Source organism: Dromaius novaehollandiae, chromosome 8, assembly GCF_036370855.1.
Source record: "Dromaius novaehollandiae isolate bDroNov1 chromosome 8, bDroNov1.hap1, whole genome shotgun sequence".
Classification (NCBI taxonomy): Eukaryota; Metazoa; Chordata; class Aves; order Casuariiformes; family Dromaiidae; genus Dromaius; species Dromaius novaehollandiae.
The window spans coordinates 20,820,075-20,843,965 of NC_088105.1; the positions used below are offsets into that span (position 1 = coordinate 20,820,075).

Below are 23,891 nucleotides of genomic sequence, written 5' to 3' on the forward strand. Positions count from 1 at the left end.
TGAATAAGTCAGCTGTCAGCTTATTGTGAAGCAAGCAATTGTGCAGTGCCTGAGGCAACAGATCATTGTAGGTGAAGAGAGTCCATAGTGATTTACTTTGGTAAAAATTGACACTGAGCTTAAAGATTATTTCATCCAAGCAGTTATAAATTCGAAATAAGCAACTCATTCCTTATCTGAGATATTACTTTAGACACCCCTTCCCCCCAAGCATTTTACATACTGGGATCTCGAATTAGTACGCAGCCTAATTAGACATCAGAAGTTGTTTAAAATCATTTTTCCCTTCTGTGAACAAATGGATATCATCCTACCCCAATTTTCAGCAGGATTGCACTGAAATAGAATTATTTATATCCTTAGTCTAACTCAAATTAAAAAGCAAATTGTTGGATTTTTGAAAGAAGCAAAAGCTTTCACAAATACTTTCTTAATTCTAAATCAATCAAATCCATATATACAATAGTGTAGTTTTCTGAGTGGTTTTCCTCCTTCATCTTCCCCAAGAGCCCATTTATGTCGATTGAGGGATTTATTTGCTTGGGATTTAAAGGGCTTTGATAACAGAACATCTGTATCAGCACTTATTTGGTAGAATGTGATTTTCATGAATTTTTCATTACTATTATTTGCCTTCCTACCCTGGCAGAATGCTTTCCAGAAACAAATTCTTATGATAGATAAATAGGGAACCGTGACCAACGACAAACTGCATGCCTAAAAAGAGGGGAAAGACATGAAGGAGGTTAATATTTTCATTACTGCTTAATACTTGGTTTAAGTATTCTTTGAATGAGTTCATCTCTCTAATAGCAGTAATTTATTTCTCATATTTTTTTCTGCTTCTAATACACCTCTTTGGCTACAGAAAAGATTGCCATATTTATGTGAAATTCTATACTTAATTGAAAATAATCAAGTAAGAGCCTGGGAATGTTTCCCTTCATTCCCATTGGGGTTAAGTCCAGATAGTCTGACTTGCTGTTAGAAGATCCTAAGGGTTGCAAATTTCACTAAAGAAGTAGTAGGGCAAGTAAGCAGTAAAATTTTCTTATTTATATCCATGCCACTTGATGAATATGTAGATGATGTTATCATTTTGATACCAGATGGAAATTGTTTATGACTTGTTGACATGATCAGCTAGTTTATTTATGGTGCAAAAGCAAAATTAAAAGCAGTGACTGCACCTATCATCATAATTAAACAGGTTAAAATATTATATTTTTAATCACAGAGTGGTGTCAAGATTATGACCAGTGTTAAGACGATAGAACGTAGTAACACCTTCCCAGAGATCAAAGCATATCTATTAATCTGCTAATGGATTGGTGGCTGAACCGGTGAATATTGGTTTGTCTGGGGACATGGATATAAGGTTTGGAAATTTGAGGAAGGTACTTAAAAAGGATGTGATGCCCCAGATGCAGGTATCGCTATAATATGGGCCCTTTGCTTGCTACATTTCTGTATGTTCTTTTGTTTTATACTCTGCATATGTTTCTGCAACTCTCTCTTGTTCATCTGTCTTCCATATCATTTTCCCATTTTCCTTGCCATTTCACTGTCCCAGTTTTATCACTCCCTTTTTCTACACACCTTTTCTTACATTTCTTCCATCTCTGTCTTGTTCACTCCCTCCTATGTGGTTTCTTTTCTTGTTCACTCCTTTATCCTCCCCTCCTTATCCTTTTCTCTCATTCAGCTCTCCTATCAATTTTCCTTTTAATCTTCTCACCCTCTTTTATTTACCTTCTCCAAGTCTATTTCCAAACTCCCTGTCCCTTTCTCCATAGTGCTTTGCTTCTTTGCTTTTATCTGACATGCTGTCTTTTTTTTCCTGTTATGCTGTCTTCTGGGGGATGCCAGCCATCCAGGCTTGTTTAGGTCGATTAGTTAATTGAGGTGGAAATCAAGTGACTAAGCTCTGAAGTGAAGAGCAATACAATACCCTTCTCTTTACTTGTGTCTCTGCCCTGTGCTCATCTTACCCCTTTAAATATTAACTGCACCACAGTTACTGCCTGCCAATGTGACAGGGTTTTCCATTTTTGCAGGAGGAAGTGGAGCTGAGGAGCTGTCCAAGGTAGGGCTGACTGTCCAGTCTCGTCATGTCCTTCTGTCTCTCACCTCTACAGTATCTTTGCTCTGAGCTTTTCAAGAAACTGGCTGTGGACATAGCCAGGAAGCTTCTCATTTCCCTTGTCCTAATAACTCTGCTGCAATCTGTGGGGAGGTGTCTGTTGATCTGTGACCGGCTGGTAGAATCCAGGATAACAATCTTGAAGGCAGTGGAGTCAGTAGGTTTTTGCAGTGCAGATAGGTCAGACACCACTTTAGTTGGAGAAGATAAGGAACATGGTAGAAAGCAGCATCTCTTGTTGCAAAGTTTGGCAGAAGAACATGCAGTTTCTACAAGGAGATGGAATTACAGATAGTTTGCAAGTATCCTGCTTCCCTAATCACTTGCCTAGCTAGAGTTCTCAGATATGCAAATGTAATTTTTTTTTCTATATCCTGTTCATCCCATTCAGTTTGATCCATTTCAGTGTATGGGAAAATTCATTTAAAATGTGCTTCTGTGCGTTGCTATCAATATTATGAACTAACTGATGCCTAAGTACTCTTTACCAGTCTGTTGACGTAGGCTTTCATTTAGAATATATGTAATGGATATCTGGTGTAGAGCAACAATGATGATGTGAGAGGCATTGACAGGTAAAAAGGATCAACCTTTTCCTGTCCTTCATCCAAATAATACTTTGTTTTTTATGGACATTCTCAACTAAGTAATCATATTTCTTGCCTAGAATATTTTAATTTTCTGGTTTGGGAAGTAACATATCTACATGGAGGATTAGAGATAGCTTGTCTATTTTTTAGTTTGCTTAGCTTGTGTATCTGAGAATTCTCTGTGTGTATTCAGTTTATTTCTTTAGTGACTCAGTTTTCCCAGTGGTTTGTGTGACTGTTTCTGAGATCAATTAAGGATTATTCTTGAAACCAGAAAAATGTGATTATAAAATCACCAAAAGATCCTCCAAAAACCGGGAGGATGGCATTGGCGCAGTGCATAAAATTGTCGTTATTTCTTCCACTAAACTTTGTCCCATGACAGTTTTTTGGATATCTCTTATGCTGTCTGTGCTGCAGTTCATGCTTTTATTAAACGGGAATAACATCCTTTTCAGTCTCAAGAGATGATAGGAGGTTATGTAAACCATAATTAAATTCAGTACTGAGAGACCATTAGAAGAAGGTCTCTCATTGTAACTCTAATCTTTGAAGATGCTGCGTGTTTACAGTTGCTAACAATGTTAGTGGGAGTTAGAAATTTTAAGGAACTTCAAAAGAGGCCTGAGACGAATTCCTGTAAAAAACACCAGTGATCCTTGCCTCTCTATACAGCTTGATTACAGACTGAGTCATCTTCCCAGAGGAGCTACTGGGGACCCTGCACTGTCCCTGGGATTTTTAGAATCGGGCGTGATCAGACGTTCATGTACCCTCTTCCAGTTGTGTCATCACAAAATGGCAGCACAACAATTGTTAGCTACTTCTGCCTCTACAGAAGAATATCCATATCATACAGAAAGTTCCCCCAGGAAATAGAGAACCTGAGGTTGTGCCCTCAGTTGGGTGTTTTCCGTAGCTAGTAATTCTTCTAACATGATGACACTTTTTTAATGGCACAAAGGGATGTTTTTTCATATAGGTATTTCACAGCAAGCAATAAATAGGGGTTATTACCATTGCTGTTCTATAAATTATATATCACAGGTTTTCCTTTTAAATATACTGCATGACTTCTATGTAAATGCAATAACTTTATCATCTTTGACTGTTCTTAAATTCTAGACTCCGTTCCTCAGTCTTTTCTGGGTCCCCAAGGAGTGTTTTATAATGTAAAATGGGAAAGAGGAGATGAGGGTTGGTAAATCGCTGACATTTTTTTCAAATGCAGTAGCTCTTCTTCCAATTTGTTTCCATTATGGAAATATGGTGAAACAGCAGTTTCACGAGAAACCTTAGCTATATAATGACCAGATGTCATGGAAATCAGTTTTGAGTAAGATTAGCTTTTGTATGAAAAGAAAAATCCTCTTTCCTGATGCACGTAGCATCAGGCATGGCAACAGATCTGTGTGCAAAGCCAAGCAATGGCCACATAGCTGGACGTGAAGGTATACTGCAGTTTCCATCCTCCTTGCCCCAATTTGTACCATTCAACCAATGTGATTTTACATTTTCCTTGGGAGCTGCTGAAAATGCAGTGTGTAGGTACTGGAACAGTCCAGTGCTCTGTGAAAGATTTATGTGTGGTTTTACACTGGATGAAGCAAAGGGCTCAATTGCCAAATACAGCACCCAGCTGGAGTACATGCTTTTCAAGTGGTACAGTGATTACTGAGCCACCCCCTGGAGAATTTCTCAGTCTACTACCTGTAAAACTTCTTTTCATACTCTCCCCCCTTTAAATAGCACCTGCTACCCACTGTCCTAGCTGTCTCATGCTGTGTAGTTCTGCACATGGGTTAGGCATTCTCTCCACATTTGGTCGCTGCTTGGAACTAGGGCCACTTGCGTCGTATAACCAGGAAATGAGAATAGGAGGACTAGACTTGTCACTGCTTCCTTTTAAAAAGCTGTCTACATTATCTACCCTCTACTTGTCATTTGTGTTACATAGACTGGAATTCACAGTCTTACTGGTGTTCCTAACATAAGTATCATAAGGCCTCTAAACATTTTGGTATTACTAGAAATCTATGCTTCCAGCAGTCCAGCCAAATGTGCTTAAAACAACCAGCGCATTGTAGATGGGAATGTGGTTAAACCAGCAATTGCAGAGTCACGTAGCTTTGCTGCAATATATATTTCCCATATTTTGTTCTTTCATCCAAAAACGATATGTTGCTGTTGAGCCATGGAGTATTGTATATACAGTTTGGCATGTTTGGGTTATTATACTTACAATGCAGTAAGTACTATGTGGAATAAACTCTTACGTGATGGGAAATGAATGCATAAGTAGATTTAATCTGCTAGACTGTGTATCATGTTATATTTCTCATTTCTGTTTAGTACAGTTATGCTCAGCATACAAATTCAGACCCTTGCTTGTGAACATATACATAAATTAGTAAGTCCAAGCAATTCAGTTACTTTGGACATAACCAAAGGCTGAGGGGTCAAACATGGTTCATATCCTCTTGTTTTTCTCATCAGCATGGCTACACTGTAGGCAAGAAGGATTATATGTACCATAATGTTGAAGTTGCTCTGTAGTTGTTTAGCTGGCTTGAACAGATGATGTTACCTCCAAACTTCCTCTGCACGTCTGTTTGGCTGGACTGGGAATCTGCCTTTACTTGCCCTTGTCTTTGTATTTTGGAGAACTGTATTGCATATGGGAAAAATGGAAGCTGGTTCTCACACAGTTTGGCAACAAAGAATATATTCTGTTGTGATCTGTAAAAAGCATGTCTAAGAGCATACCTCTGGGAGATGCGGGAGGGCAAGAGAGAAGCACATGTATTTAAAGAGAAGTTTGCCAGGTTAAGAGTAATATTCTTCTGTGGGTTGTTTTCTTCAGAAGCTCTGTGGGCTCTGGGGATGGAGGAGAGGAGAGTCCCCATATGATGGCCCTTTTCTCTCTACCTCTTCATGCCTGGAATATGTCTGCTGTCCAATACAGGTGTGATGATCTCATATTCTGTGTTCTTTTTCCCTCATGCTGAGTGAGCCATGCGCCCACAACACAAGACAAGATTAAGGGAATAGCAAAGAGCACACTAATCCTTGAAACACTCAAGCCCTCCATGACTACCTCACTTACACAAAGATCTGGATGTGTGCATATATTGGGAGGGCGATTTTGAACCAAAAACCCCCGAAAAAATTGCTTATAATTTATGCTTTAATAAATTTCTTTCTCTAAAAAAATCTCTTATGATTGTCAGGATCGTATAAGGCAGTCAGAAGTGGGTATTTTTGTATAGGACTTCCTGTGATATAACATGAGAATGCTCATGACATGGTCAAGATGTACAGCCGATTAAAGTTGTGACAAGTTTCAGTACTTTTTCTTCTTAAAAGACATTCAGAAATAAAAAGGTTTTGATATGAAGACAAGTATGTATTTCTAGAGAAGAGATCCCTACTTGGTTTGGTATAAAATGTCTTTTGCAAATAAAAAAGAATAAAAGAAGATACTCATTGAATCTAATTCTTTCTCTTCCTGCTTAGGAATCCCACACTGACAAATAGGCTTTGAAATGAAAGGATGCTTTGGGTACAGTGGATGTTAACTGCTGGGAAACTGATCTTATTTGATAGTAGTATTGCTGAGCAAATCCTACCAAATCCTTATTCCTCTGAACTTTGTGTGTTCTGTCCCTTGAAATATCTGAGTTGACTCAGTCAAGATTAAGGATCTCTAATTCCTTGTGGTTGCTACTCTGCAGAAAGTGTGATACACACTTACATACAGTTTAGGATTTGGAAAAAAGGCAAGGGGAAACAGTAGCAACATGCTCAAGGGCTCTACAAAACTAAACAGAGGGTTTTGGTGGAATTCTCCTCCAAGTAGTAGTAATTACTAGGGACATGAGTGAATCCCTGGCCTACATATATGCCTAAACTTAGGGTTAAGGTAAGAAGGTCTTAGAAAAAGGGAAAGGCAGGAGATAGAGTAAGACTGTTCAAATGAGGCTGACAATGGAAACTGGAAGTAGTGGCTGTAATTCACTTCCCATCATGATTCAAAAGAGGCTGTGAAAGCAAAGTGAGGCCAAGCATTCCTTAGACTGAAGGTGTGGCAGGAATTCCAGGGGAAACCTCAGTCTGGTGTTAGGGTAATGGCAAGGTATATTTTTCTAAGAACAGCAAAGACAGGAGCCCAGCTAGGATAACAACTCAAAATGAGCTGCTGAAGTAAACTAGATGCTGCTGCTGAAATTCTCCTCCCAGAATATGGTGCAGCCCTTTAGGCTAGAGATCAGGTTCATGAAAGAAGAAACATAAAAGAGACATTACCACCAGTGTTGTGAATGGACTGCAAAGGGAAAGTTAGACTGTTGTAAGAATTGTATACCAGTCATCACTTTGCTTGGGTGCTTAGAGGGGTTTAGGGTTAAATATGGATTGTGTTTCTGAGGAAGAGATAGCAAAGAACAAATCAGAGATGGGCATTGAAAAGGGGCTGCCAGTGAAGGTAAGGGCTTCTGTTGGAACTGTGCTCCAGATGTTACTTAGTCTGGTCTTGAGGATCCCTGGCCTCAGTGTCAACCCATTGAAGGATTACGGTTCTGAGCCAGAGAAAGCCATCAGCTTTGTGAAAAGCACGGTAAAATAGAGGATGCCAAAGGCCACTGCAGGGTGCTGCTGGAATTCACCTCTGTGAGACTAGAGGAGTCCTCAGCCTGAATTTTGGCTCGGAGTTAGATTCAGGTTAGAAATAGCATTCTAGAGCTAGGAGAGTCATTAACAGGAAGGTTCAATAATGGGTGCAAAAGAAGATTAAGGGCTGATGTTCGTATTTGTCTTCCAGATAATACTCTCTGGAGGTTTAAAGTAGTCCCTGTCTTAAATGTGTGTATGGGGTTAGAGTATGGGGTAGGAACTGGTTTCCTAAGAAGTGAAGTCAACAGCTACATTACAAATGGAATTCAATTTGTGGCTGCCAAAGTAGCTTGGTCTGGCTACTGCTGAATATTCTGAGTCGTATGTAGTCTGGAGAAATATATGACTCCAACATCCTGGATTCAATCTCAGCTGAGGTGTAGACTTAATGAAAAGATTAGATTTTCTTAGAAGAGAACCCATAGATGTAAGTTATAAGTGGAGTTCAAAAAGGGATGCCAAAGTACAAAAATATATATATTTTTTCCTGCTATTCCCTTCTGAGCAGTCCTTTTCTGACTGGAAGACCTGAAGTCTATCACGTCTTACATGCAGACTAGAGTTACACTTAAGATAAGGATGATGATTTGGAGAAAGACAACATCAGGGTAACAACTAGGGTGAGGACTGCTGCTAGAATTCTCTTCCACACAGTATTTAGTGTTGGGACCTGGACTGGTTCTGGGTTAAATCTGTAAATTCACAAATGTGTCCTATGTTGTGGAAGGATGAGGAACAAGTTGCAAAAATTATCTTTGTCCATTTGACAGGCAGTCATTGTTACACCTTAATAATTTTTCCTTACAAAATAATGTATCCTTATTTTCTAGTGGAAATAAAACTTTGTTAACTAGTGAGATGGCTTGGGAATTACTGAGGAGAGATAAAAGGCTATTAAGCAAACCCCAAAACTACCATATGAAACAAAACCAAGTCCATCATGTCAGGTTTCTCTACTGTCTCCATGATATCCGGGCACTTACCATCCTTAAAACAGTCCTGTGGTTTCTGTCTTTAGTTGCTATTCACTGAATAGGTGATTCACTAAAACTTGCTAGTGAAGTACGAAATCTAAGCTAGCCCAGCTAGCTTGCAGGGAACCAAGTGATAAACTGCTCCTGAACTTTAAACAAAGTCTCAATAAAAGTCACAGAATGTCCATACAGGTCAAAGTCCTGGTAAAGTTTCTGTCATGTGCTCCCAGTGTGCCTTCTGCCCTGATGGAGAGAGGTGCTATTAGCGAATCTGTGCAGCAGATCTTTGATGCATCTGCTCTACCAGACCTGCTTCACTTACAGTGACATCTTCAAGACATCTGAAACTTGTCTAGCCTCAGGACAAACAAAATATTCAGGCTTCTCCTCAAGCATAAGGGTTCCTTCTGCTGCACTACTTGCTGTCCTTATGCCTGCTGGCCTCCCTTGCTCCTCCTGCTTCAGAATTGAAGCTCTAAGCAGGTGACAGTGGCTGCTACAAAGGACTGGCTGGGCAGAGTGCAGAGACAGGATGCTAGGGTAGCACAGGAATGCAGGGGGTCCTTCAAGCTCTTCCGTGGTCTTGTTATTGCTTTGCTCCCTCTCAGAAAGTGCCTTCTACTGACTGTTCTTACTGGAGACATCAGCCCAAATTTTCTAAGTTCTCATAGTCAAAGGGGAAAACAATTCCTTTCACATCTGTGTGGCCTACTGACAATGAAAAGTTCTGGTCTTCGATCAAAATAGACTCCTGAAGTATGTAAAATGCCCAGAATCTCAATTTATACTCTCACTTTCTTACCCCTTCACATTATCTGTACCAATGGACCTCCTGTAGGGGTGACCGAAAGCGTGTTCTAATCAATAGAGTTTCCAATGAACCTTCTAAGGGCAGAGAAAGGATAATTTAGCTTAGAAGTGACTGCTAGATATCTCCTTATATAGGTGAATACCTGCCACACAGAAACAAAGACTTAAGGAGCCATGTGGCTTGCAGATGCAAGTGTGTAGATTTTTTTTTTTTTTGGTGGCTCCTGCTACCACAAAATCTAATGTTAACAAGTTTTTCTTTTTTTTTTTTTTTACAAAGAAAGTAAAATAAATGGCATTTTTGAGTTATTTGTTGCTAGTTAATCTACCTCTAGAAAGAAGAATTGCAACAAGATACAGAACAGAGAGCTGCAGATTTTTGTCATATCTGATATAATGTGAATTGCATTACATCTAGTATTCTGAAGTGGGAGAGGGATGGAAGAAACAAAAAGGAAGTATGCATAGCTGTTTTTCATCTCTGCCCTCTCCCATCTCTTTCAAATAACCTCTTCAACCTCCTGGGAATGAAATGGTACTTTAAGTACCATTTCTATCTGAAACGGATTTTACAATAATCAGCATAGCAGGACAACATCTTTTCCCTCAACAGTTTCCCTGTAAAAACTGTTGGAAAGCAGCAGAAATCATTTGTCCTTGCTTCCAGCCTTGGGTGCTTAACCTTGGATGGCCGAGTCATGCTGAGTCCTTTCCTCCAGTGAGCCATCGCCTACAATTAAAATGCTGCAGATTGATTTAGTTACTCATTTATACCTGGCAACATCAATATCTTCAAATTATACTGAGCTGTCCCCTACACTGTGCTGTTTGCCTTCTGCTGGTTTGTGAGAGAGTTACTGATGGATGTTAGGCCCAAACACTCTATGCAATGTGCCAAGCAGGGTGTATGTGGAAACGTAGGTTACTGCTCAGCTGTGCTCTCTGCTGGGTCTGGCTTGTCTTGGCTTCCAGTTAGTCCTGCTTAGCTGTGTTATAACTTTCTGATGGCTAAATGCACCCAGGACGGCAAGAACAAAACTCATGACCCCATGAGTTTGGCCTTGCTGCTTTGACCAGTTGCATTAAGTTGCCTGTATTGAGATGGCAGAGGTTTCAATGAGATGGCTAAGAGAAATGCTTTCCCTTCCCATCTTCAGTGGATGACCCTGCCTCCAGAATGATCCTGTTTTCAGGGGATTATGCTATGTTTAGGGCCAGGAGACACTAATGGTATGTAGCAAAAGAGCCACAACCTCTTTGAAAATGTGGTGTTCGGTGAATGATTGTGCTGATCAGGAACAACAGTGTTTCGCTCCTTCATGTCTTCTCAGGAGTTAAAAAGAAGTAAAGGAAATTATAGTCAGCAGAAACTGCTCAATATCTCAAAGAGGTGATCCACTGAGTAAAGTGACTCTTTTAACACAATGACTTTTCAGACTAAGATTGCATGTAAGAGGTGAAAACCCAGACCCAATTGAAATTAGAAGAAGGCTCCCACTGCCTTCAGTCAAACCACAATTTTATGTATTTCATGGAGACCTGCATTCCTTTGTCTCTCTAAGGAAATAGCTTACTGAAATGAATCTAATCTTTTTTTTCTTTAAATCTGAAAAAAAAGGATACAAGAGGAAAAAAAGTCAAATTACTAATCCATTAAGCTTTGTATTCTTTTGTTATACATACAGCGCTGTTTTGTCTGGAGTTGCCTGAGATTAAAAAAAAAAAATTAAAGTCTTTCTGAAATTTTAATTCATCTTTCAGAACATGAAACTTTACTATAATAGTGTTGATATTTCCTGTCCCCCCTATTTTCAGTACCAAGTCCCTCCCTTGTTTCAATACCATATAATGTCAGATCATTAATATAAAGCGTGTCTTTGTGATGTATTTTCGTGGGAAAGAAAAGCTCAAGAGTGGTGTAGCCAGGAGTAAATTATTCTGTCTCTCTGCGCAAATGAAGGGAAATGTCATCATAGTTCAGACATTATGCATTATACATGCATAATGTATGTATTTTTTCCTTCCGTTTTCTCTCAGTCAAGTCTGATTATGAGGAAGCTGAAAAAATAATGGACAACTGGAAATTGCTAGAATATGTTGCTATAGAATGTTTTGAATATTATTAAATGAATTAGTTATGCTATCAGGTGGAGAACAGCTGCGTTCTGAACCAGGGAATAGAGTATGTATAGCCTGATTCTGCCTTCACTTTTATTTTAAGCCAGTGAAACTAGTATTAAGACTGAAGTCAATAGATCTAATGAATCTTTCAAAATGTCTTCCTGATAGGAACTACTCAGAAAATAACTGACTTATGCCCAAAGAACATTTGAACCAAATATTGCTCACAGGTATTTCAGAGAAGATCTCTTCATTTTCATAGGATTTGGGAACCCAGTTAGTTATTATGTCTCTCCATACTAATGTATTACAGAAGGTTATCAATTCAGCAAATTTGTAGAGCTCTGCTGAGTGAAGGAGCTGGCTTAATATAGTTATAATACAACAGGTCTATTTAGGACACTTTACAGGAACAAAATGTGCGTTCCCTTGCAATATATATTTTAGACGTGTTTATTGTATATATAAATAAATTATATATTTTGGGTTAAGTTGTGTCATATTAATTTTAAAATTTGTCGGAGAACCAGGGCCGTATAAGGTTCTACCAAGTTGTTCTTTAGCCACAACAGCTTCTTAAATCAGATGCTACTGTTTTTATGAATTGCATACGGTCACTTCAGTAAATTACATCAATTCCTCAAAACAACCAATTATGAAAAAGAAAAGTAAAGAAAAAAATTTTTAAACCTTTTCTGTGGCTTTATGAACATTGTTCACGAAGGTGCAAAATCAACCTAGTGTTCTTTCTAGAAAGGAAACAATCTCAGTTTCATTTCTGTGGTGTAAGACCATGGTTATGTGAGCTTTCCAAACTATTTGAAGATACGTAATTGGAGTGGTAAGAGCAAAAAAGCAAAGCAGTGGAAATAAGTAATTTTACTGGCTCTAATGCTCATGAAAAACTCCAGTTTGACAGCCCTAGACCTTTTTTGACTACATCAGTCCTGACTTGGCATGGCACAGGTTTCTCAGAATGTTCTGCCTGACTGCCCCAAACTTGAGATCTGGAGAAACTGGGACAAAGGATCTGAAGATACAGCACCAGAGACCAATAAGTACTTTGAAATATGAAGAGCTTGTCCTCTTACGGTTATCTTCACCTTCCTTCTGTCTCATACTTGAAAAGGCAAGGTTATCCAGAATACAAAGATCCCTCCAGTTTTTAAGGGGACATGTGCTATGGTGAAAGTGCATGAGGTGACATGCAGAATAACTGCATTTTGTCATTTACATGAAGTCTATTAATGCTGGAAAGATAAAAATTGAAGTTATGGAGTGTTGTGTAGTCAAGTGATATTTTTTATCCTATCAACTCAGCAGTGCAGTGGTCTGTAGTTAATGAAAATAGTTTGTATAAGGAAAAAAGGGTTGAAAGTAAAGCTGTAGTAAGCCTCCTTCAAAGAAAAAGAGAGGAGTTATTTTGCTCTCTCTCCAACGAGCTGGGTAGTATGTAAGCTGCATTGTCCTTGGGTGCTTCTTGGGGACTGTGATCTGTCAGTTCTTTCAGTCTTTGTAGGCCGGTATGCTTCACTTAGTCCTGTGTTCTTCCAGGACACATGGAGGCCTGAGATTATGCCCAGAGTTTGGGCACAGATTAATTCTGCCTAAGTTTAGGCACTCAGTCCCCAGGTTTTCCATATAGTCCATGGGAAGAGAGAGAGAAAACCATCTCCAGAGAGTCATTCAGGTTTTAGGCAGACTGGATAAGGTATTCTTCATGTTCTGCTGACTCTGGGGGAGTTGGTAACTCCTAGCTGAGGTACTTCAGTTAAATAACTAAACTTGAGTGGGATGAATCCAGGTCTTGGTATGTATTTTCTCCCCAGGTTATGTCAGGGAAAATCCAGCTTTTAGAGTGTCAGGATTAATCTGTAAAGCATGTATCTTACTTTTGTGGCATTAAACTAAGACCCACTGTGAGTTGCAGTCTCTAAAATGTATCTTCACTTAATGTCATGCCAAATTATAGTTGTGGTGTACATGAAATCACAACCTCATATTTCACAGAATGGAGCCTTCCTTGTTACAGCAGTTTGTGTTTGTACAAGACTCTGTCTTCACTCCTATTGCAAAAAAACACCAGTAATGATTTCATGGCTCAGCTGGTTGTCTTTGCTCCACCATGATAGCTGGTAAATTTGGCTCAATGCAGAGGTAGTCTTCTTGGTTTTTATTTAATTTGAACTTTATGGTATTTTCAGATGTCTGAGAGGCTTTCATTCCTGCATGAAAAGGTGAAAGAGAACTGGAGTCAAAACTATTTTAAAACCAAATTCACAGAAGCTGCCAATAATACTAATATGACTTGGATGTGTTAGTGAGGTGCCATCCCATCTATCCCACTACCTCTTTCCACTACCACTACAAAATATGTGCATCGTATTAGAGAGAGACTCTTTCACTACCCACTTGTATCCAGTGGACTGCCAAGGTTTGTAAAACATATGGGAATAATGAATGCACAGAGTTCTCTCCTAGTGCTCTCTCTTTTCTAAAGCATGGAGTTCATTCCTATGTGGAGTGTTGTAGGGAACAAGGCAACCTGAGTATTTAAAGATTAAAAGATCCTATTCTGCATGGGTCAAAATAAAGCAGAAGAAATGGCACTCATCTTACCGAAGTGATGTAGTCCAAATTCCCTGGATTTACAAGAGATGTAGTACTTGAGCTCAGAGCTCCTCTGTGAAATATGACTTCGCATTTCTTGCTTGCAAAGTAAAGCTGTAATGGTCCTTTGTATAATGGCATCAGCAAAGTCAAATTAATTCTGACACAGATGAACTGCTCTAAGCTATTTTATCATCCAAGTCTCTGCTCTTCCAGGCCTCTAAAGGGTTGCAGATCAGTAGCTTGAGTATCCCTATAGCAGAAAAAGGACTCCCAGATAGTTCTTTAAACTATTTAACCCTCACAGAAAGACACAAAATAGTGAGATTATATGGGACAATCTTGCTCAAACAATTTTGTTCTCCATAGACTACACTCAGATAAAAGACCTTATGATAAATTGCTAGGGCTTAAGCTTCCTGTCCCTAGTGAGAGCTAGTTATTTTAACTACAGTCTAACATTAAACTCTCAGGTACTAAATGCGGCATTCCATGATGCAGGCTTTCTATGCAGAGCTACATTCGCTCTGAAATCTAATATGCTTTCCAATATTATACTAGATTCCTTTCTCAGTAATAGGATAATGATCACCTTGGAAATGGCTAACTCAGTCCTGAAAGGTATTTTCTATTATTTTAAAAAAAGGAGAAAAATTTGACTCCCATTATCACAGAAAAAAAAAATCCAAGAGTAAAATCTGTATAATATTGCACTGTGTGTTTTTAGTACCTCTAGTCCTTAGCCCTAAAATGAGCTCTGAAAGGCACATTTTGTATATCAAATTGCAGGTGGTGTAATTAAAATAGATATTTTTACTGAAATAACAAATGCTTTCTTTTTACAGTGCTACAGTAGTTTAGGATATGACAGTCTGAAGTCCTAGATGTAAAAAAGTCATTATGACTATAGTCAGTGAAAAACTCATTTGTGCATGCATAACTCAGTATATACCCTTTTCATGGCCTACTCCATATCACCTTTTTTCTTAATTAAAATCAGTCAGAGAAAGGTAGGAAAGCACATCTTAAGAATGGTATGTTTCAAATCTTCCTGTTTTAATTTAAATAAATTTCTTGGAATAAATGGAACTTTCAGGCAGAAGAGTGAGAAATTCATGTTTATGCTAGGTTAGGAATATGCAAGACTTGCTCTGTGCCCTTAACTTCGCTCTCATTTTAAGTCTGCTTTTTCCCTTTCTGGACTTTCTTTTTTTTCAGATCTTTCTTTTTTTTCAGATCTTTTGTATTTAGCAGGAAAATATATAGCAATTGTCTTCTAACAGTAGTCCAAAAGAAAAAAAGGTATTTGTAGGCCCATTCTTTCAAATAAGCCCACTCCTTTGCAATTTTGCCTTGCTTTATGTGTATGAATCCATATGCATGTTTGTGCACTTACAATTAGTCTGCTTGTTGAAGACCTCTGAATAAAAGTGTGAGTTTATGGGGGGAGGGAGGGAAAAGATAAAGAGAGGATGCTTTCTGTTGTACAATTAAGAACCATACAAATAAAGAATCTAGTGCTTACTGAGTATCTTTATAGCACTTAGCACAAAGAAGTTTTGATCTTTTTTGGAACCTCTAAATATGACTATAATAAAAAAGAAATAGATAATGATTATTCGCCTTATCCTCTACACACATATATTGCAAAGCATTATAGGGATGGGATGTGGACTCTGAATATTCTTGTGAAGAGGATTTAATTTAGAGTAGGACCTTATCCACTTGCAGTGGCACACTTCAGGAGCAGCTCCACTGCAGTGAAGGGATTAATCTCATCACAAGCTCAAAATCAAGCCAGTCAGGTTGCTTTTGTAGTTTTAAGTTAGACTTGATTAAATAGCTGTTTCAAATATTTACACTTTATGGTGGTATTATCAAGACCTGGAAAGGTGGTTCTGCTCTTCCTTGCTTAGGCTCGGTTTCATCTACATTTGACTCCTTTGGTGTTTGTTCTGTAACCTAGAAAGCACTAGATAAAGGAGAAGACTGAAGGCAGTGACAGACATCCAGGCATGGGTTTTTAAGAACATCTTAAATTAATGAGAGAGAGAACAAGTATTTCACTCTGCTCACTCTAGCGGAACAAGTTACAATATGTCACTAATATACAGTGCATGGGCACATGAACCCAGGCATGCTTCCTGCTCTGCTGTTTTTTTCTATGTGGTGGATATTTCACAGAAACTAAAAGGGCTTGAACCATTTTATTTCAATCCCTGCAGCTCCTCAGTGCAGTAACATCATAGATTTTTTGTGCTAGGAATAATTGTGATCTCCGGACAATGGTATGAACAGAGAACATGTAGTTTATTTTTTCTCCTTTCAAGTCAGCAAATATTTTACCCCTAATTTCAAGATAAAGGTTTTTATTTCCTAGGACTGGACAGACTGCATTCCCTGCTTGCATTTGCATTGACGGCAGCACCGTTCCCCGCACATGGAGTAGTGAGCACCTGCCTGTTTGCAGGGCTGGAGCCTCCTGGTGAGCAATGAATTCTTGCAAATGCAGTGCAGACATTGGTCTCTGTATATTTGTCTGCATGTTTTTGTGGCATTTCAAACTTTCCTTCATTTTTCTTAATTTCTTTCCATGGTATTAGAACGGGTCATCAGTATTTTTACTCAGCCTCTCCTCTACTAGTAAAATATAGAGGTCTAGGAGAATGACAATATGGGATTGTGCTACAACAAGCTCCAGTCACTTTGATGCTTATTTGAAGCTCACCACAGCGTATTTTTTATGCCTGTTCTGTGAGAGAGGCATGGGGTCAATGCTTCAAATCAGCAGGAGCTGCAGGGCCTCAGTGCCTCCCAGACTTAGTTCAAATCTGGCTTTCGCAGTTAAGGATGATTTAACAATCAGAAACAAAATGCAGTGCCCTACTCCCAGATTTCCTGAGCTACTGGCCTGAGTATTTTTCCTCCCCAGAAAATCTGTAGGTGTTACTTGCATTGTATATTACAGGCAGGCACAGGCCTGTTCTTACTGCTCTCTCAGCTAAACAAAAGCCCTGCAAGCCCAAGAGCCCCCTGCCATGCTAGCATAGTCACACAGCTCTGGTTTGGAGCCAAAGTATGGGCCAAGTAAGCCCATGCCCACGTATAAACATACGTGTAGAAATCCTGGACTTAGAAGGAAAGAGGGGAGATGTTAGTGTAGATTTTTTCGATAGAGCAAAAAATGACTGTAACAGACCTCGCTGTTATTTCGGGGGTTGCGTGTTTGACTGGATAGCAGGGTTGGAAAGGTGGAATTCCCACCTGTGTGGGGCAGGCCTTAGAGCCCAAACCCTGGCAGTTTATTAAAATAAGCATCGTAGCAGGAGTCTAGAGTGCCAGACCGCAGGCCCCGGTGGGAGCAGCAGATGGGATTTGGGTGAGAGGCGCCTTCTGCCGGCGGGAGCGAGCCGTTGCCACAGGGACACGGCTCTGCTGCACGGCGGCTGCTCCTGCGGTGTCGGCGCGATGCCTGCACCCAGGCGGCTCTCGGGGCGCTTCGTCAGCCGGTGCGTGGGCCGGGCGAGGCTGGGCAGGGGCGACCCCAGGCACTCTGTATGCACCGGCTCAGCCGGGCTGGGCCGCAGGCCGTGCTGACCCAAGGGGCTTGGTCCTTCGGGTAGCCTAAGGCCAGATTAGTATGTATGTATGGGAGCTAGAGTAATGCAGAGTTTCAGATCCAATTCTAATGGTGTAATCTAAATGACCGAGTAGAAAATGTGTTATATGAGATAGAAATATTTTGTCTTTTAAATGTAATTGATCTGTAAAAAGCTATCAGCAATGATTTGCGTTGCTTCTTGCTTGGTTATGAAAGGCTTTCAGTCATGTGTGCATAATAATATTTCAGCTGACACTGATAATTACTGTCTGAATTTTTCACTGCTCTAACAAAATGCATTTTGAAATTCAAAAGCTAATATGTATCAAACCTGTTCAGTCAAAAACAATGCATTTGTGTTTTTATCAGTAAACCCATGTAAGGTAGAAGCCGTCACATGAGATTAGACCCTTTTATTTTTATCCTGTTACTTCTCTTAATTCTTCCAGCAGATGTAAGCAGATGTCTGCAGTGAACAGTACTTTTACATTTCAAGAGCCCCCTTGTGGGCAAATGTGTTCTTCCAACTAAGGGCTTCCAGGATGTGACTGAATAGTCGCTCCGGCATTCTTCATCTGAGAGCACTAAGGACTCTTCCTTTACTTTCCTCTAAAAAACAGTACTTGCTGAAGCAAAAGTGGCAAAATCCAGTGTCATGTGACTTAAAGTTTTGGCATCATATTTTGCTTCAACAGAAGTATTTTATTTCAATAAAAACATGCAAGTTAGCTTATTTACATGAATACTACCTAGTGCATATGGAACTTCCTAAAGTCTGGTGTTACTTTGCACTTGATTCTGTTAATGTTGAATTAACAGGCATAAAGAGTAACTAGTGCTGATAAGGATAGCAATACTTTTAAATATTTTTTAATTACCCAGATTATCTTCCTTCTGGAAGAAATGAACCAAAGAGATTGAAATATGCAATGAAATGCTCTTTAATGCATTGGGGAATTGAATATATTATAAGAACTCATATAGATTAATAAGTTAATTGGTATTTAGAAAGACTAATTATAGCTAAAGACTGCTCTGCTGAGCATGGCGTGATAGGCACCCTTGCAGTGTCTTTGGAAATCTTTAGTGTATGGACCACAAAATAGGCTTTACCTTTTTGAAATCTGGCACACATGTATTTGTATGGCTTACAAAATGCTTTTTATATGCAATGAGTGATGGATTGCTATGTAAATAAGGAGACAAAGCATCACACAGCTGTAGCAAAACTGGATGCAACTCCACTGGAAAAATAGAATCTGATTTCTAAGAGACGTTCATGTAACAGGATGAATTTGTGCAAAGCTTGCAGGATGTAAACAGTACTGCTTTTACTGATGTTCAGGGCTTAATGAGTAGGAAAGAAAGTGTACTGCAAGGCAATATATGGGATTTAAAAGTAAAATATGCTATATTTGCACTTTTTTTTCCAATAGGCTTTTCTTCTAATATACAATTCCAAACTCAAGTGATTTGGGGATGTTGACAGAAGATAATTTTCTGCAGTAGAACTGTTGCATTCAATTTATGAGGGATATGGTGCTTTTTCATATTGAACTTTATATACATTTGATGCCATGTGCTTTGCACGCACAGCAGTACCAAGAATGTGTAAGGTTTGGGGCATAAATTGATCACCTGCTCATGCAGGGAAGAAAGTCATCCTCCTGTCAAATAATGAATTACTGGGATTTAATGCTTTCTGGAGCAGCAGTGGTTATTCAGAAGAGATATAAAGCTAGATGGATCTTCGATCTTTTCCAGGAGGGTGCTTCTGATGTTCCTAAATTGCTATGGATAGCTAAAATAGGAAGAAATGTTGTAAATGTTGGTTAGGATAGAATGTGCCTCATTTGCACTACAAGTTCCACAGAAGGCAGTTGGCACAATCATAAAAGGAGTAGGAACTGGTTCAGAGAATTCTCTTTTATAAAGATGAAAAATAAGAAATAAATCTTCAGTAATATTTATCAGGAAACGATAAGACATATTTCACTCCCTAGACATCAAAAAACCCCTTCCACAAATTTTTTTTCTCTGTAAATAGAAAATAAAAAGCAATGCCATTAAATACACCGGTGACATAGCAATTAAGCATTGCTTTTCTGCTGAAGGTCCCGATATGTACTGACATAGCAATTGACAGCTATAATGCCCTGCTTCCTGATGAAATCCTTCACTCTGAGCTGGGTACCCAGGTACCTCGTGCAGTGTGAGGCACCTGTGGAAGGGATCTCATAAGCCAGTTTGAAGCGAGCAGCTTAAACTAGTTACTGAAATAATTTTGTGTGACTGAAATAATTATCAATAAAGTGACCAAAAGTAGACCATACGGGTATATTCCTTCTGGTCAGGATAGAGGAGAGTTTTTATACTAAAAATAATGGGTTGTACATCCAACACCAGATGTACCGTTAGTACAGTCCTCGAGTGCACATAATCTAGCACTTCCCACATAATGACAACAGATAAGGTGAGGATTTTGTGTCCTAGGTGAATGTTAAAACAACTACTTTCCTAATATTTATTGTAAAAATTCTCATCTGAAACCACACTAAGAGGTCTTAGAAAGAGTGCCTTCCACTAAACAGATGAATCACATATCATTTACATTTTTCACTAAGCTGTGTACCACTCACACATATGCTAACCATCCGTGTCACACGAAATACTCACGCATCTGCCCACTATTTGTACCTCTCCCTATCCCACTCACACATGTAATATTGATTTTGTTCCAGATTCATCCACCATAATCATGCCTAGGATGTTCTTCCTATAGGATAGGGCCAAAGTAGGAAAAGACATAGAGGAGAGTTTAAGAATCCTACTTCAGCTTGACTGAGATAGGTTTCTGAGCAGCCTGTTGTGGTACAATGTTAGGGGTTCAATGGCTGTGGTCTTGATAGAAATTTAGGGGCATATGTGATGGAAGAACCTAGTGGTTTGTATGCCCACAGCTCAGACCTCTGAGAAGCAGAGGTATCTATGTGGTGGTGTAAGTGCAAAAGGAAAGAAAAGATAACGGGGAACATTAGGAGATGTAAGTATAGATAACAGTAATGGATAGAAGTACAAAAGACAGACATGAGCTTCTTTTTCAAATTTAGAATTACGTAGTAATCTATCATATAACAAAGTAATCTTGAGATTTTGTGTAAACTCTAGAGTCTCTTATCCATTTTCCTTAGTTTCCAGTGGAAAAGGTTTTCAATCATAAAACTGAGGGGTGCTGAATTTGTGTGAAATGTCCATAGCTTGGGGACTAAAACAGGTTTCATTCCTTGTAGTAATGCCTACTTGAAGTATGGCTGTAAAATTTTATAGAATATGTTTTCTAAACCCCCCCAATAGATATTTCTACAATACCATGTTATACTATGCTGAAAAAGAAACAACCTTGGCAATGTGATTTATTTTCTGGTAGTTGCATTTGCTAAAATACATGTTATTGGTGGTGTTTTTTTCTGGCTGTCTTTGCACACAGTTCAGAAAAGTCGAGCACAAATGGGTCTTATTATAGGGGTTATAACGTTCAGGTGTCTACTAACTTTCTACTGCCTATCGACATTGAGGATCCTTTTATGTGTATTAGAAATATTGAGAAAAACTGATTATTCTTGGAAATCTTCAGGTACAAATCTGGGTACCTTAGGACAACTTAAAGAAAGTGATTATACAAACAAAAGTGAGGACATGTCTTGGTAGAGGTTCAACAATGCGGGGGTAGCGACAGGATGTGTGTAAGATTAGCTAAAGACAAGCTCGACCATTTGGACCAGTGGTATCAGCCGTACTTAATCCTGTATGAATGGATTTTAGTTTCCTTCCCTTTGTCTGTTTTAGTCCTATGGGGTGTTCAAAATGAGATGTTAAGTGACAGTGGACCTCCTGGCAGTTCAAAGAAGTACAGCAGAAAATTTTTCCCCAAAAGCAGCAGGTTGGAATGGATATACTAGACTATAGTTGGTGGTACTTTTGGTACTTCACAGTGGTACTTTTACATGTTCATTTAGGTGCTTCTGAATTCCTATTTGAACTACTGTTCCCAAAGAAACCTGGGTTTAACTCACCTTTTATCAAAGGGCTCTAGCTAGTCATGGATTTGAAAAGAAGTGCTCTTGAGATTGTGTGCTCTAATCTAGCAGAGCAGCTCTCTGTGTAGCCTACCAGTCATATTGGCCTTTGCAGGAAATATGAGGCATAAGCAAATTTTCAGTACAAAGGAGGTTAAGAGTGCTCATAAATTCATTTCACACTTGTAAGTGAAAGCAGGCTTTTTGCCAGGGTTCTGCAGGTGAAGAGTAGTGGTTTAATACATTCTGTTACATCCTCCTCTGTAGTGTATAGCCTTTCTTAAACTTATACCTACACTGTACCTAAAAATTCCTCTTGGATTTACTGGATTTTAAAGATCCACCTGATCTGTGTATTAATTTCTACTTGCTACCTATTTATCAGGTGATTCTGTAGTGTTTATATTTTGAAACCTGACATCATTTACAGAATAGGTGTCTGCTGTTTTTTAAATTATATGACAGAAAATACAATGATTTTGTGTTACACTTTTTGGAATGCTTTATAAAGGCCTTCAAAGAGAGAAAGTAGTGTGACTTATATTGTTTCAGATCTCAAAAATATCCCAGTCAAATTAATATGACTTTTTTCTATATAATTCTCATCCATTTTTGTTTGTCTCCTATATTGTCTTAGTCACCAGAGAGTCTGAAGGCCTTTCAGGAGGTTAATAGGCCATATAATTAGCTTTTTCAGAACCCATGATACTGGTTCATTCTGCCTCATTCTTTCCTTCAGGTGAGAACTGCATGTGATAGGCATTACACAGAGGTAACAGACGGCCTACACATGCACATGCTGCCCTGTATTTATCCTGCAGCTGGCAGTCTCACAGACTGTGCTACTAGGAGCAAGAGGTAGCAATACTGGTGCTGGACGTGCATCCTCCTGGCACTTCTTTCATAGCCTTGGTCTTTACTGGAAGGGAGCTCTAGTTCCTTCAGTGAAAATCTGTATGCTTGTGGTCTGTAGTGTCGCTGTCTTTATCCGCAGACTTACAGAAGACTGAAAATTTAGACCTGTGTGACTCAGCGCTTGGGGGAAAACAATGGGAAGCTTTGCAGGGGAGAAGAGCAAAACAGCTGATGTGCTTGCTTTAGTCCATGTTGACAAGCTATGCCCTATACAAGTTAGAGCTCCATAAAGCCTGAAGGCTTCATGGCATAAAAGTTATACACAGGAATTTAAAAGGATGAGAATATCTACTCTCTGTGAATAGACAGGAGGAGATCTGCAACTAGAGCTAGGAAGTCTCACAAGAGTCAATTCTTCTGTTATCCTGCAAAGGCACTTTTAAATTCACTATTTTTAGAAATAACAAGCAGGTGTTCAGGGCACCTTAAGCTAGCACTTCACTAACTGGTAAGTTTGTATGGCACCAATGTTAGCAGCTTCAAAGGCCATTTTTTTAAAGGTATAAATTATATCTGAAGAAATTATATCACCAAGTATTTGAAATTAAGCACAAAAATATACCAAGTGTTCAGAAGCAATTGCGCCAAATATAACATATCCCCTAAGTAAAGACACAAACCTGTTCAGAAAACAGCAGGACGCTGAGATCTGTTATTCTCCACATTAATGTGGAAAGCCCAATTCATTTCAACAGAAGAAGGACCAGACCTATTTTTACCTTGGAAAGAGTTAGGAATGGCAAAAATAAATCCTTATCAAGAAGCATTAAGTTCTCTCCTAGAATTCTTCAGATATCACAACTGAAGTTAAACCTCAGATGTCAGTGTGAGGTTTCAGTGTCTGATATTCATTGTCTCTTCTATTATTACTGTTGCTGCTTACCTTGAAAAAAAATCTATTTGTGATAAGGTCCTTTTCAAGCTAAGCAGCAAGATGTTAATCTGCCTTTCCATCTCTCTCTTGTACTGTTTTTATTGCAGTAGCATCTGGGCCTGGGAAAGAGACACTATGTTAACGTTAGTTAAAAGAAAAAAAAATAGAAAAAGTTTGTGACGGTCTGGGACAGCAGTATTCATCTGCACCATTTTTTGCTGTGTGGTGTTTACCATTTATTCATTTCTCTCAGGGAAGTTAGCCAGAATCCATGTAGGAACATAAATCATAGCTGCAGCTATGTTTTCATCAGTTTTCATCAGCTATCAGTTTTCAGTATGGTATGTGGTAAATTATAAACTGTGCACTTAGTTATGCAAAAGTTGTTTGGGGTTGCATCCCTCTGCTCCCACTCAGTTGTCCTTCCAGCGTATGCTAAAGCTTTCAGTGGTTCAGTCAGATGAGTATGGGTCATTGCACATTTTCAAGTACTGCCATTGTCCCAC

The 23,891-nt window shown here is 39.0% G+C and overlaps 1 protein-coding gene across 2 annotated transcripts in view; it reads left to right on the top strand.

The window, feature by feature from the left end:
- The window catches only part of PLPPR5 (phospholipid phosphatase related 5), a 166,553-nt gene that overhangs the window by 12,361 nt on the left and 130,301 nt on the right, over positions 1–23,891 (top strand). The window contains exon 1 of one of the 2 annotated variants that reach the window (XM_064515866.1): positions 2,034–2,086. The exons of the other annotated variant lie outside the window; for it this stretch is intronic. The gene's annotated coding sequence lies outside the window, so the exon portion shown is untranslated. Of the gene's footprint in view, positions 1–2,033; positions 2,087–23,891 lie in introns of those variants that run through there. 2 annotated transcript variants of the gene reach the window in all.